We start from the raw sequence: 14,972 nt of genomic DNA, 5'->3' as shown, positions 1-14,972 counted from the left end.
TTATAATTGTTAAAATTTTGGGGGTTTGGGTTTTGTTTTTTTTTTTTTTGTGGGGTTGTTTTTTTGTTTTGTTTTGTTTTTTGGTAGACCTTGGAGGCACATATAAAATTTTATACTTTTTTTCTTTGCAATCTTTAAAATATATAGGATTAAGGTTTTTATTCCCTTGAGCAAAAGCTAATTGCCATATTGGATGAACTGTTTGTTTTTAAAATCTATATGAGGAAATATGAGGATAACTTTATATTCTGCCATTCTATTTGTAATAAAGGTAACTTTTCTGATGGCAAGAAGAATGCTTCATTATTGGTTTTGCCCAATTGACCTAAGAAAAATTGACAGCACCAAAACAATGAAAAGTGACCCAAAATTCTTATGTGAATATCCTCAAAGGAGGAATAAATGCTAAGGAAGTCCAGTGATTCCTTGAATTGTCAGGACTTCTAGTGTTCAAAAAAGTTATTTTTGAGTATTGTGCTATAAAAACTTTGCCAGGATAAGTTGCCAAAGTAAAATAGAGTGTCCAAAAGATCTTCCCAAATCCTTTGCACATCCCCAAGTATCATTTTTAAGCATTTTTCATCTGTCATTTTGTTCATCTTTCTCTGTCTTTCTTGATCTTCTACCGCGAAAGCAGACACAGGAACGTGCTCTGTTAGTACAGGGTGAAGAGAAAATTAAAAGGCAAGAGAGATCTACTGAAAGAGCTTTGCCCCAGCAAGAAAATGAAGAAGTTCTTCCCAAGGTTTCTATTCCAATCCCTGAGGATCACAAGTCTTTCAAAAAGTGCCACCTCTACCTTACTACTTTTCCCTCTCCTCGTTTTCCTTTCATGATGTCTTTTCTCGTGGTTCTTGCATTGGCGGTTTGGTGGTTGGTCTTTCTGTGATTGGAAAACAGGGTGCTCATCTGAAATGTCAAGACTAAAACTGTCGAACTTTTGGCTTCTACTGTATGATGCCCTCTGATCTTGATAGCTCACTGTCCTTGATAGCTTTTGTGATCATTTTTCTGTCGATAAAATGTTACTCTTTGTAGACTATGCATTATGGGTACAAAGGAGTAGGAATGGATTGCCCAAGTCAGCTTTCTTCACTGAAGTGAACAAGTTTAGACTAATCAGATTTAAGCATATGGCAGGTTGGTACTTTCTCCAAAAGCTTTTGCTCTTTTATCCTGCATGTTTTTATTACTTATTGTTGCTATGTCCTCCTCTCCAATGTTTCACACAAAACAAGATACTCTGTAGAACCATTCAGTGGAATATTTTCCTAATCTTTCATAGTCATTTGTGTGGCACAGGCTCTGTAGTTTAAGAAAAAATTCAACTTGCTAACCTTTCAAAAGCCTTAAAATGACACATTTTAATCTATGAATCCAAAACCACTCCTTTTCTTGGTATATCAAACTAGTATATACAAAGGCCCTTTTTTGAAAAGGGCTTTTGACTTCTGTGGCCTTCCTAATGTGTGTTTCTGAGATGTACAGGGACAAACAACTTCATTCTGTCTGGTGTAGAGAAGAGTTCTGCAAAGGTTAAATGCCATTTTTTCACAAAATAAATGTTGACGGTTTAAGGAAAATGGTGCTGGTATCCCTTAGCCTCCAGCCAGGACTGAATTTCCCACACTACTCTACCCATCTTTAGAAGTCCTGTAATACAGATTTATTCAAGATCTGTACATAAACATAGTCTTCTGAATTAAAATACTGTGTTCGTCTTTATGACTTAAGTAATTATATTGCTGGAAGCATAACTTAGTCATGTGGTAAGCTTAAAATATACATTGATATATTTTGTTTTCTTGGCACACTTTAAACATGTTTGTTCTTACGTTTGTGTTGAAATCAATTTTTTGAATTGATTACCTTGTAAACTATAAAATTATTTCATGACAAGTGTGTCCTCTGTTTGCATGATGATTTTTAAGTCTTTTCTGAAGTAAATATGAGTGTGCTCTCTCTTCACAACATAACTCGCACGTCTAACCTGTTACTTTCTATCTTTACTAATGAAGTCTTGCATGTAGCTTGCTTTTTATAGCACTTGAATGTACAGAAATGGGTGATTTGGTTAATGTTGTCTCAAATATTTGTAAGTTTGAGTTCATAGAGTCATCAAATGAGATTATTGCACTTTGTTTTACTCTTTAATGCTTTTCAGGTGGTGAGACCGCTAAACAAGACTCTGTTTTTAAGATGATGGCTTCTTAGAGCAAAAACAAAACAAAACAAAACAAAACAAAGCAGTAAAACCGAGAATCTTTTGTCCTTAAGCATTCATCACTATTATTTTATTGTCTCTGTAGACATGCAGAAATAATTTTCTGGTATTCCTGAAAACGGCTGCTCTATCATTATAGGCTTTCCAGAAAAACAAAAACAAAAACAAAAAAAAACCACACACACACACACACACACACACACACACACAAAGGAAAAAGAAGCAAGGAGCAGGTTAAATTTATTTTTATTTATTTTTAAAATATATATTTTTTTAATTGAGTTTCTACAGAGAGGAAGGGAGAGAGATAGAGAGCTAGAAACGTCGATGAGAGAGAAACATCGACCAGCTGCCTCTTGCACACCCCCTACCAGGGATGTGCCCGCAACCAAGGTACATGCCCTTGACCGGAATTGAACCCAGGACCTTTCAGTCCGCAGACCGACGCTCTATCACTGAGCCAAACCGGTTTCGGCGAGCAGGTTAAATTTAAAAATCTGGTTTAAGTGTGTATTTTTATGTCAGCGGCTATGTCTGTTTACAACAAATATTTTATAAATAAGCATATTTATTGATTCATTCATAAAAAGAAAAAAAAAGTTAAGTCAACCTGAAATATTGCTATTCTCTAACTTAGAAGGTGATCATCATAAATACTCCCCTTTATCTGTGAAACAGAGGTATAAGAGCTTTCCTTATAAAATAAATAAAACTAAAGCATTGGTTTAAATTATTTTTTCAAGGAACTAGAAAGGAAATAATCTTAGAATTTTATTGATACTTTTATAACTGTTCAGATTATAGTTCTAGTTTTCATTTCTACACACAGCTTTTTATTATTATTGTAAACTTCACCTTGAAATTTTCCCCTTTGTATTAGAGTTATTCCAAATTCATTAAAAGTCTAGTGTAATCCAGTAATACTTTTCAGTTTTATTAAGTGCAATGGGAGTCCTCACAGGTCCTTACTGATGGAGGAGAAGGGCTAAACCTTTATTTGTAATGGACTAAGTTGGCTCAAAAATTATACCCAACACAATTATCAGAGGGAACACATTGGACATTATGGCTTTGTATTACCTAAAATTAATGCTGCTGATTTTGTTAACTTAAATCTGTAAATATAGTTTTGGTTTCCTTCTCATACCTCATTCCATTCTCAGAACCAGAGACAGGTCCAAATAACTGTATTGGTTTTAGCCAGGTTCTGTTTCTGTTTACTAGTTTGTTTATTTATGTATGTATGTATGTATGTATGTATTTATTTATTTATTTATTTCAGAGAGGAAAGGAGAGGGTTAGAGAGAGAGAAACATTAATGATGAGAATCATTGGTTGGCTGCCTCTTACTCCCCCTACTGGGGATTGAGCCCACAACCCTGGCATGTGCCCTGACCGGGAATCAAACTGTGACCTCCTGGTTAATAGATTGACACTCAACCACTGAACCACACCAGCCTGGCTGGTTCAATTTCTTAATGGCAGGTTGATAAATAAAAAATAATTTGGACTAAAGTTATTAATACAGAGCAGTAAAAAGTCTTGAGTGTTTGCCTTGGTTTTGTTATTTATTTCTAGAGTAACTGAGAGGTTGACTTACTTATGTGGTGCCCAGATTTCCACCTCGTAGTGTAGAGACAAACCTACCTCATGAAAATGAATCTGTAACATGTTCCAGGCACCAGAAGCTCTGGTTATTGTTCAATTCCTGCTCGTTTGGGGACTGGGAAGATGGAAATTAAAAAAACAAACACATGAAAGTAAGAAATTAAATAGCTATGTTTATTTCCATCTACTCCTTATTGGTATTTGAAGAAGTTAAAACTATTAAAACTACTAAAGTTAAAATGTCTTTCCAAATTCATAAAACTCTTAAACAATTCATTTTATCCTTATAGTATACTTAGAGTGGGCCATACTTGTGTATAAAGCCAGCATCAATTTTTCGGACCTATCTTTTAGCCATTTTCTTATGCTAATATGAAGGAGATTCAATTTGCATGGGTGAATTTTACTGCTTGTTTACATTTTTGGTAAAAGTTTTGAAGGGAGACGATGACTCTGTTGACTAACATTAGACTGCAGTTATCTGTGAATTAGATTTCCAGATCATCCTACATCCTACTACATGTCTTTCTATTAAATATCATTATAAATTTTACTCTGAAATTTCTGTGAATAAAGCCAATTCACTTTCTCCTACATTCCTAAGTCACTCTGTAATAAGTATATAGGTGTTAGAGTCTCAGTTATTTTTTTTAGAAGGCATTACCAATCAAAATTTATAGTTGGGTTTTACCCTTTCCTTTCAAAAGGAAGTCCTAAAATTCAAAAATAATATAAAATGCTTTTCACTGTTGCTTGTTTTTGCCAAGGGTATTGAGTACTATAGTAAAGATATACAGAACTTCTCTACAGACTTTCTTTCCTTTTTATTCTTTTTTTTTTTTTTTTTTTTTTTTTTTTAGTATATTTTATTGATTTTTCACAGAGAGGAAGAGAGAGGGATAGAGAGTTAGAAACATCGATGAGAGAGAATCATCGATCAGCTGCCTCTTGCATACCCCCTATTGGGGATATGCCCGCAACCAAGGTACATGACCTTGACCGGAATTGAACCCGGGAACTTCCAGTCCACAGGCCAACGCTCTATCCACTGAGCCAAACCAGTTTCGGCCTTTTTATTCTTCTTCATAGAAATTACAAAACCCCACTGTAGTGGATGGTATCAGTAAGTCTGCTCTCACTTCTGCTCCTGTTACCCCTCACACCTTAGGATCTCCTTTGTACTGCAACAGAAAATGATGCAAAAAGAAACACATTGGTGTGGACGTAGGAGTGGGCACCTGAAATGGTTAAGAAGGTATGGTTGTTAGAGTGAAGAAGCCTGGAAAAGGAAGAGATGTGGCTGTGACCAACAATTACAAATTCATGGAGTATTTCATTTCCTAAATGGAATTCCTGTCATACTAGAACTTAAAAGACAAGAAGAAAATAATATATTGTGTCCATAGATAGGAAATACAGATTGAAAGCTAAACAACTGTCATAATAGCCTAACTCAATGTATAGATGAAAGATTGTTGAGGAAATGCACTTTAGGAGTGCTTTTCTCATCTTTTGTGATTGATATCCTAGACGGCATCCTCCCCTTTATCATAGTCAGAATTCTGTTTGGGGTAAATAATAGAATAAATCTAACATTTAGAGATTAAAGGAGCTAAGGGAAGCAGAGTCCCAACTGTCTTTGTGGGTCCCCCAAAATCAATAAAGGATGCAGTTTAATCTCATTTTCTCCTCTTACTGTCTCTTAAAAAGAGTCTTTCATATGTGTAGGATCCTATTTCAACAAAATGCAGAGGATAAAAGTCAAGGAAAAACATGGTTACTGCTGTCCATTCATTTATTCATGGCCCACTAAGGTAATGAATTGCAGGATTATCAGAATTTTAGGATCCAACTCCTCTCCCCTACAATTCTTGACTATAGTACAGTATCATTTAGAGATTTAGAGACCAGGTGGTCTCCTAGCCTATGTTTAAATATCTCCTAAAATATTACATCTTAGTAATTACATATTACATCTTTGGACATCTAAGTCATTCTGTCTTCCACACTGTAAGCTCTTTATATAGTTAAAAGTAACTCTCATATTGGAATTAGTCATAGTTAATTTCCTCAGATAACTTACCATCTTATATTCAGATCTAACCCAGTCTTCCTCCTCTGCTTTCTTCCTTTCTTTTTTAGTTTTCCTTGTTTTATCGGCTCTTTTTCTTTCTGGCTCTATTGCCCGTAGGTTGCTTCCCTATGGTTTATGTAGCTTTATGTTCATACCCATTGACTTATCCTCGGTAAAAGAACATTGTGAAATTCCTGTAAATCCCAGCTTCTTCGTAGATAACACAGACACCTGGGATTTATTTATTTTTTTAGATCAGAATCGGGGTGGGATGGTTTTATCGCTTTGGAAACTTCTTGTAGCCTAGAATCTGTTGGCAAGATAGTATTACTATTACATTTTGAAGAAACATTCTAAGTTTGCTTGCTTCTCTGACAGCCTGACTAATGTTTACATACTTAACACCCCAAGTGGTCTAATAAAATTATGGAAACTTACTTTCTGTTTAACATTCTGATTTATATCTCCACCAGGAAAAAAAAATTAAAACTTTGAAATGTTGTTAATCCGTATCCTGGTGAGAGGCCTTGTTTTGTTCATCTCTGTTTGTCAGTCTATTACCTCTGTATCTCAGATATATATCAAATAACTGATAATTGTTAAATTGAATTAAATGATTAGTCACAAATGATAATGGATCAACTCTAACTTTTCACTTAGATTCTCTTATATTTGGACACACTTGTGTGCCAAATTCTTCACCATATGTCCAGTCAGTACCTACAGGTAGCCCAGAAACCCATATACAACCCAGAAGCCACTGTCCCTTGTTAATTCTGTAGTATGGCCCCTGGTTTATTCAAAGAATCTACATATACCTCTGTGGTAGGTGTTAGTCTCTCTAGTAAAAGTCTTGTAATTTGGTTCAATTAAAAGTTCTTATCCCGCCGAAACGGGTTTGGCTCATTGGTAGAGCGTCGGTCTGCGGACTGAAAGGTCCCAGGTTCGATTCCAGTCAGGGACATGTACATTGGTTGCGGGCACATCCCCGGTAGGGGGTGTGCAAGAGGCAGCTGGTCGATGTTTCTCTCTCATCGACGTTTCTAGCTCTCTATCTCTCTCCATTCCTCTCTGTAAAAAAATAAATAAAATATATATTTTTTAAAAAGTTCTTATCCTTTTACCACAGGTAATAATCAACTATTTTCACTATAGAACATATTATCAAGACTGGGGTGCATTTCTATATGTATAAATTCATCTTGGATTGTGATATCAAAAAGGAACCTCATTATTTGACAATTTGTATTTATCAAAAAATGCATTACAGAGACCAGTGGATACATTTGTGTTTTACATGATATAAAAACTTGAAATGTATCAAATTCTTGTGATAGCGAGAGTTTTATGTACATCACACAGACCAGGGGTTGGCAAACCTTTTCTGTAAAGCACCAGATAATACATATTTTTAGGCTTTACAGGCCACATAGTCCTTGTAAAAATTTTGCCATTGGAGAGTGAAAGTGGCATACACAATAACTAAACAGATGAATCTGTTCTAATCAGACTTTACTTATATAGACACTGAAATTTGAATTTCATGTCATTTTTATGTGTCATTAAATATTATTCTATTTCCCCCCATCATTTAAAAAAAGAAAACCATTCTTAGATCATAGCCATGCAGAAGCCAGGAGAGGGCTGGATTGGGCCTACTGGCTGTAGTTTGCTGACCTCTGACATAGGTCTGGAGAACCAGAGAATTGATTGATTACGTTTTCTACCCTTGTACTGTTTTTGAAGAGCTCTAGTTGTAATCTTGTCTTCATTCATTGTAGAAGTATTTTTTTTTATCTTGTTTATGATTAGAAATGGAAAACAAAAGACAAAGTATTTGTTTCTATTTATCTGGCAGAGTACACCTGAACAATAATCTAAAACATCTGTAACCACCACAGCATGCCTGCCTTTGTCAGTTTTCCACATTTTTGTTCTCTGTTAACATATTGCCTTTGTAACGTATTCAGTGATGAATCCAGCTAACTCCTTTGGTGTTTTTAGTTGTTTTTGTTTTTTAAGGGTCTAGCTCCATTTTTCCCTAAGGAATAAACAATTCCCAAATTCACCTTCTCTTTAGCCAACTTTTAGACATTATCAAAAATAAATAAATAAATAAAATAAAAAATAAAAAGCATGGTAAAGAAAGTGAAATTATTTTCAGTCTCAACTTTTGGTACACCTTAGTAATGTGAGCAGTTGGATATCTAGGAAAACATTTCAGAATAAAGAGATTTCTTTGACAGGAGTTCCTCCATTCAGAACCTAATTAGTCAATATTTACCAATAAGTCAGAATAAAATGAAGTTATATTCTTTCATAGGTGTCTTTGCTTCCAAACTGACGTGGTTGTGTTCTGAAGGATTCCTTGGTCTGTAATGAGCTTTGGGAGGTCCTTTCTAATAAACTCGTAAACTTACATTCCTTTCGGTTTCCTGGCCCAGGATTCTTGAGCTCTGATACTCGGTTGAATAAACTGTTTATCCATTTAGCACTTCAACAATATATGTAAGCCTAAAGAAATCTGCTAAGAACTTTTTGGAACTATTTCTTTTATATTTTTCTCACGTTATTTGCTCTGTTAATATGTAAGTTTATCATGAATAAATCTTGTTGCAAATCTGATTCTGGTTGATACTAGTCATTAAAGGAAATAGGAGCCAGTGATGCTGTACATTTACAGACCTACTATACATACACTCACACACACACACACACACACACAAAAAAAAAAAAAAAAAAAAAAAAAAGGAAAAGGAAAAATGATAAAAGAACCTTTGCTTCAGTAGATCTGCAAGAGATACTGTCAGCCGGTTTTTCCAGAAAAGTTCTCTTTTGTTCACTCCTAAAAAAGAGATAATAACTTAGTGACATGTGTTCAGTTCTCAGAATATTTTAAATCAGCTTGGAACTCATTCGACTTATTTATAACAAGTATTTTAAAACAACTTTTTCTAACCAACTTAATCAGTCACTATAATACATGTAATTGTCACATCTGTGAGAAGCATTTTTAATATGCTGACTGTCTTTCAGATGTTGTTTCATAAAAGCACTCTACAAATTAGCAGTTATTAACCTGCCAGAATTGCCACTCTTGATCATACTGAAGAGTGAAGAGTGGAGTGGGTGTGGGTACGTGGGTGTGAGGAGAGCTTGCTCCTGGAAGGTGGAATTAACGGAATGTATTCCACTTGATCTCTTACTTCACCTTGGATAAACCTTATCTCTATTCTCTCCTCACAGTTCTAGCTTCTATTGTATTATCCAGGTGATACTTAAAACCAACACTCTACATTTTGAAGTGGTCTATTTACCAGCTCAAAGTAAATACCTTGTGGAGGTCTGAGTAATAGAAAAATTCTGTAGTGTTTCTCCAAAACCACATTCCTTTAAGGAGTTTGTTGAAAGCCGCTTCATTATTACAGGATTTTTCAGGAAGAGAAGGCACAGCTAGCTAGTATCTAATAGTTTTCTGTTGTATTTAGTTCTATGGAATCATGTTATTTTTTAGATATCAAATGGGGGCATAATATTTTTCTTGAATGCTAATTATGGCTTTGTCATTTTTGGAATTGGAACTTCTGAGAAGCCCTGCCAAATATGTTTGTGTTCCATACTAAATGAGTTTTCGCACTGGTGATAGCCCCTTGCTCTCCATCTTTACCTCGCCATCTCAACCCTCCTAAGTATAATAAAATAAAATTGACCAACCAAAGACTTCTGGTCTCCTAGATATGTTTAGTATAACCTTTAATATTTGCTCAATCACTTTGACTTCTATAGCTCTGTTCAAGTTTGAGAACTCTCATTTGATCTGTGGAGTCCTTTGCTGGTGAGTGCAGTATCAAGGCAAAATTTTCTATTACCTAATAGTTAAATTTTGCATCAGGCACTGATTTTGAAGTTGTTTGCTTTTACATTCATGTATTCTGGGGATAATCTAATAACAGCACTACTTAGGAAATTATAAAAACTATGCTTGAAGGATGCATCACTGGCAAATTCCATTTGCTGGCATTTGTGAAGGCTGCATTATGGAGTGATTTTCATATAATAAGCAGTTTTACCAACAGTGATTTAGTTAAGGCCTGCATTTTTTTAAATATGGCCCTTTATCCAGATGCAATCTTTATATGCCAGAGGATAGCAATGGACCATGAAAATGACTCCAATTTCATGGAGAAGCTAGTGATCTCTACAAGGAAGTATTTCTAGCTGGGGGCCAGTAACATACAAACTTTTTTTTTAAGTGGGGGAGGGTGCAGCCAAGTGATAAAAGTTAGAATGAAGAGATATGTATTGCACACTAGAGAGGAAATAGAGAGTTTTTAAACCATCTTTGCTGGCCACATGGTTATTCTGTTGTTAGTTTATCCCCATCTTGAGTGTTTGTGATTCTAATGTCCTTTTTTAAACCACTAGTTGGCCTCAGTTTTCCACCAAAAGTGTACCCGAACTGTTATTTATGAGGCTATGGGGGGCAGGGGCCCGGGGTGCTTTTCTTTTTGGTAATTTCTGTTGTTCTTTCTTCATTTTTTTCCTTTTTTGGCTGAAGAATGGGCTACTTCTGCTTGACTTGTCATCTTTATGTGCTGTTTATATATGGCTTTTACAAAAGAAGGCGTTACCACATCTGATTTATCTTTTATTGCAAGTGTCCATTTAAAAACATTTGTTTTAACTTGACAAATTGTTTTAAATCACCAGGTTAATGTTTCTAGTGATTATTATACAACCAAGGAAAACACTGTTATTATTAATTGTTCAAAATAGAAATAAGATTACAAATATTGATATGACGTAAGTTTTGTTTTTTTAGAGCTTTTCCCCAAGGCATTTAAAACCATTCTTTGGTGAGATAAACTTGCCATGTTTTGTTAAAGAGAAGAATGTGGAAACAAAGCACTCGCAATTAACTGATCTTTCAGGATTGGGTTGTACATTTTTTAGTTTGCATGTTGCAGACCGTTGGGGGGGTGGGGGCATTAAATGCATTCTTGATCATTGAAGTGACTGTGATATTTATTGTTTACTTTAGTTAAGAACCAGGAGCTGGACTCTTCTGCTCGGTATCTTCCTTCTGTGCTAAGATAACCTCGATTCCTGCTGGTTCTGTGGGCACTTGCAGTGCAAAGCATTTCTTACTGGGTTTGCAAAACAAGGGTAATGTGCTCTGTGGCTGTATGTGTGTCTGTGCACACCCTTCCCCCTCAACCCTACTGCCACCTCTGCTCACTCCCTTTTTCTTATCAAAACTTATTTTCAACAATCATACAAATCTTAACCCTGCCTGGGTGGCTCAGATGGTTGGAGCGTCGTCTTGTACACCAAAAGGTTGTGGGTTTAACTTCCAGTCAGGAGGGGATATAACCAGGTTGTGGATTCGATCCTGTCAGGGTGTGGAGGGTAGGCAACCTTGATGTTTCTTTCTCACATCAATGTTTCTCTCTCTCTCTCTCTCTCTCTCTCTCTCTCTCTCTCCCTCCCTCCCTCCCTCCCTCCTTCCCTCCCTCCCTCCCTCCCTTCCTCCCTCCCTTCTTCTCCCTCTCCCTCTCCCTCCTCCCCTCCCTCTCTCTCTTTCAAATCAATAAACATATCCTTGGGTTAGGATGGGAAAAATTTATGCAAATCTTATTAAGATGTCTAATGAGTCCCCAAATCCCCTTTTTCTAAGGTCCAGAGACACTGTAAAAATGTAATGGATCAGCTTCCCCTGAGGTATTTGCATCTCAACAGGCCAGAGTCATTGAAAAGATGCTGGAGACATCACAGGCCAGTCCTGACTCTCAGTTTACTGATAGAATGGCAAAATAGATTGAAGAAAATGTGAAAACCAGTGATAGTTTAATAAAGGTAATGCTGATAGAATGGCAAAATAGATTGAAGAAAATGTGAAAACCAGTGATAGTTTAATAGAGGTAATGAATTTAGGGTTCCATTGTGTCAGTGACTACAGTGGTAGTAAACTAAATTTCAGACTCTTTTTAAGCAAAAGTTAGGAAATTTCAGGAAATTAGTCTGTGGATAGTAAAATAGAAAGATATGCTTGGGGCTTAGAAACAGCAATAAATCTATTAAGCTTTAAAATGATTGTAAGTTTTGTCATAAATCAGAAGTGTTCTCCCTATGTTTTTTCTTAATAGTGTATATCAAAACTATTAAAAATGGCCTACCTACTATTCTTTGGAAGGATCTTGGCTCAGGAATATTTATTAAATATCCTCATAGTGTACCTATTTTAATTATTTTCTATCAATTTCTTTCTTCAAAATGTTGCCTGGTCATGTTCTCTAAAACATAATGAGAACCTTACCAAGATGTGCTGAACTGAGAGAAAGTCAGCTTTCGTTAAATCCATAGGCGTGGCCCACTTCCTGTGCTCAAGAAACACTTCCGTGTACGGACTAGATGCCTTTATTGCTCTGGTTCATGTTTCTTGGCAAAAAAGTAATGTTTTAGGAAATGTAGTACAAAGGCAAATAAACTCAGGACCATGTAGTTGTGGCAATGGTGGAATCTTGAGGAAAAGGCGAACTTTTATCAGAGCTTAGCAGGTCATTTTGAGCACTCTACACTATTAATCCTCCCAATAGCCATATCAGGTAGAGAGTGATGCTCCTGCTTTATATGATTAAATTGAGTCCAGAGAGATTCAGAGACCTGCTCAAGAAAAAAACCTCTCTTCAGTGAGAAAAGTGGAGTTAGACCCCAGGTCTTCTATGCTTCAGTCCAGTGACTTTCTCTCTTACCCCACAGCTATATTAGTCACTCAGTCCCCAAATGAAAATGTGGTAGAAGTTACAGAGAGTGACTTAAGGAGAAGGTTGGAATTTGTGGTGCCCTAATGCTTTATAAACAAGTAGGCATTTAAAATGGTTCTCTAAGTCGAAACCGGTTTGGCTCAATGGATAGAGCATCGGCTTGGGGACTGAAGGGACCCAGGTTCGATTCCAGTCAAGGGCATGTACCTTGGTTGCGGGCATATCCCCAGTAGGGGATGTGCAAGAGGCAGCTGATCGATGACTCTCTCTCATCGATGTTTCTAACTCTCTATCTCTCTCCCTTCCTCTCTGTACAAAACCAATAAAATATATTTTAAAAAATAAAATAAAATGGTTCTCTAAGATCGGGAAGCCACTAATGAATTCATTTATCAATATGGGACTCCTTTTATCTTGCCTTAAATCCCCCAGGTTGAGTCACACAGAATCTCCCAGAAACTGAAATTGGCTCTCTCTCAGTCAGTAAGAACCAGAAGTTGAGAATGAGAGATGAGGCCGTGCCTGTTTTGAGACACAAGGTCTCAGGGCTTTTGTTTGGGTCCCTTGGAGATAATCTGGTTCCAGCATTAAAATCATTCAATTAAAAGAATTGAATTTTTTAGAAGAAAATAGTAGTTTCCTTTTTATTGGGGCTATTTAGATAGATCAATAATTTATATCCCTGTTAATTAAACCAAGCCTCAGTCACAAGATCAGAAGAAAATTAGGTTGGTATCCAAAAGCAAATAAGCCAAAAACACTATCATCAAAACAAATGACATTTTATAACTCTAATCTAATTATTCCTTCCTCATCAAAGAAAGTATTGTTGGTATTCTGTACTTGAATCCCTAAGTGTATTTATGTAAATGTGCAACTCTTATTGTTGGAATATAGGGTTTGAGACTATTAAAGATGGTGTTGGTTCAGTAAGGTAGCCAGGGTATGTATGCAGTTTAGTGTAAGAATTTGTATTTTGGTCTGGTTGAACTGTGAAAGTTCTTTCTGCAATTATCATTTGTTTCTTACTTCTCATTTTAGTCAATTAGATAAAATACAATGCTACTTTAGCATGTTAATGGCCCTCCCTTAAAGTTTGCCTTGTTTAATTTCAACAAGAAAGCTCATATTTATTAATTTATTTATAATGTCTGAACATGCATATATAAGAAGGTAAAATTTTCACATATTGTAAAGATAGAGCTTTGACATTGAATAGAATATGAGGGAAAGCTTTTTTTTGAAAATGTAAACATGTAGTGATTTCAAGGCCCTCATTAGAAGTTAGCTTTATAATGGACATGACTGTGTTTTCTTTCAAAATTTTTCTCTCAGCCATCTAATTCTGCTTGTGTTGGGCTCAGTAACATTGCTGACTGGTTTATTTCACCACTTATATAATAAAAGCCTAATATGCAAATTGTCCCCTTGATGGTTGTTCCACTGGGAGACTGGGAGTTCAACCTATGATATGCGCTGACCACCAGGGGGCAGCACTAAACATGGTGGGCATCAGTACCGTGCTGTGTGACCTCTCGCCAGCTACTTGGGAACAGAGGTGCAGTGAGAATGCGGGATGTCCATCTAGCTCGCTCTCACTCCCCCTGCTACCCTCCTCTGGAATGCCAGGGTTCACACACAGAGGAAGCACCCGCATCTCCTCTTTCAGGGGAGCAGGGCCCACAGAAGTCAGTCTGCGAGGCTGGCAGGGGGAGAGCCCGCTACCCACCCAGCTTCTGTGCAGCGCCGCTGGGTGGCCCAGAGGCCGCCGCTGCACCCTGGCCTGTGGCGTCTGCTATGCTCACCGCACGAGTTCCCATGACTCAGGCGGAGGGGGATGTGCAGGACCCCGGAGCCCAGGTGCTGCCCAATTTCATGCACAGGGTTTCTAATAACATTTTAATACCGGAGAATGCACAGAAACATAACAAGACACTGTAATTAAGCATAGAGACCAGCTCTGATAAAAGTTTGTCTTTTCCCCAAGGTTCCACCATTGCCATAACTACCACTGGGCCCTGAGTTTATTATGTAAACATATTCAACTGCCATTTGCATCTATTGTCAGTATCCTCATTTAACTAAGTCTATCCTGGAGGTTGAACTACTACTTTCTCTCTGATTTACCCCCAAATCACCTAATAGATTTCTCTTTTGAAATGATAATGAAACACTGTTGAATTTGGTCAATTCATTCTGATGTCTCATACCTGATTTTAATAAAACAAGATGTCAGCAAGAGATGATAGATAGATAGATAGATAGATAGGGAAACCATTCTGATGTGGAGAATGATAGTGTT

At 36.6% G+C, this 14,972-nt stretch overlaps 1 protein-coding gene and 1 long non-coding RNA gene across 22 annotated transcripts in view; both read left to right on the top strand.

The window, feature by feature from the left end:
- The window catches only part of EPB41 (erythrocyte membrane protein band 4.1), a 156,845-nt gene that overhangs the window by 119,846 nt on the left and 22,027 nt on the right, over positions 1 to 14,972 (top strand). The gene's annotated exons all lie outside the window — the stretch shown is intronic.
- Positions 11,506 to 13,428, top strand: LOC311618039. Its single transcript, XR_014794216.1, has 2 exons — positions 11,506 to 11,762; positions 11,828 to 13,428. It is a non-coding gene; the product is annotated as an uncharacterized lncRNA (long non-coding RNA).

This window comes from Pipistrellus hanaki, assembly GCF_964339955.1.
Source record: "Pipistrellus hanaki genome assembly, chromosome: 2".
In the NCBI taxonomy this organism is placed as follows: domain Eukaryota; kingdom Metazoa; phylum Chordata; class Mammalia; order Chiroptera; family Vespertilionidae; genus Pipistrellus; species Pipistrellus hanaki.
This window is presented reverse-complemented; position numbering and strand designations above follow the sequence as displayed.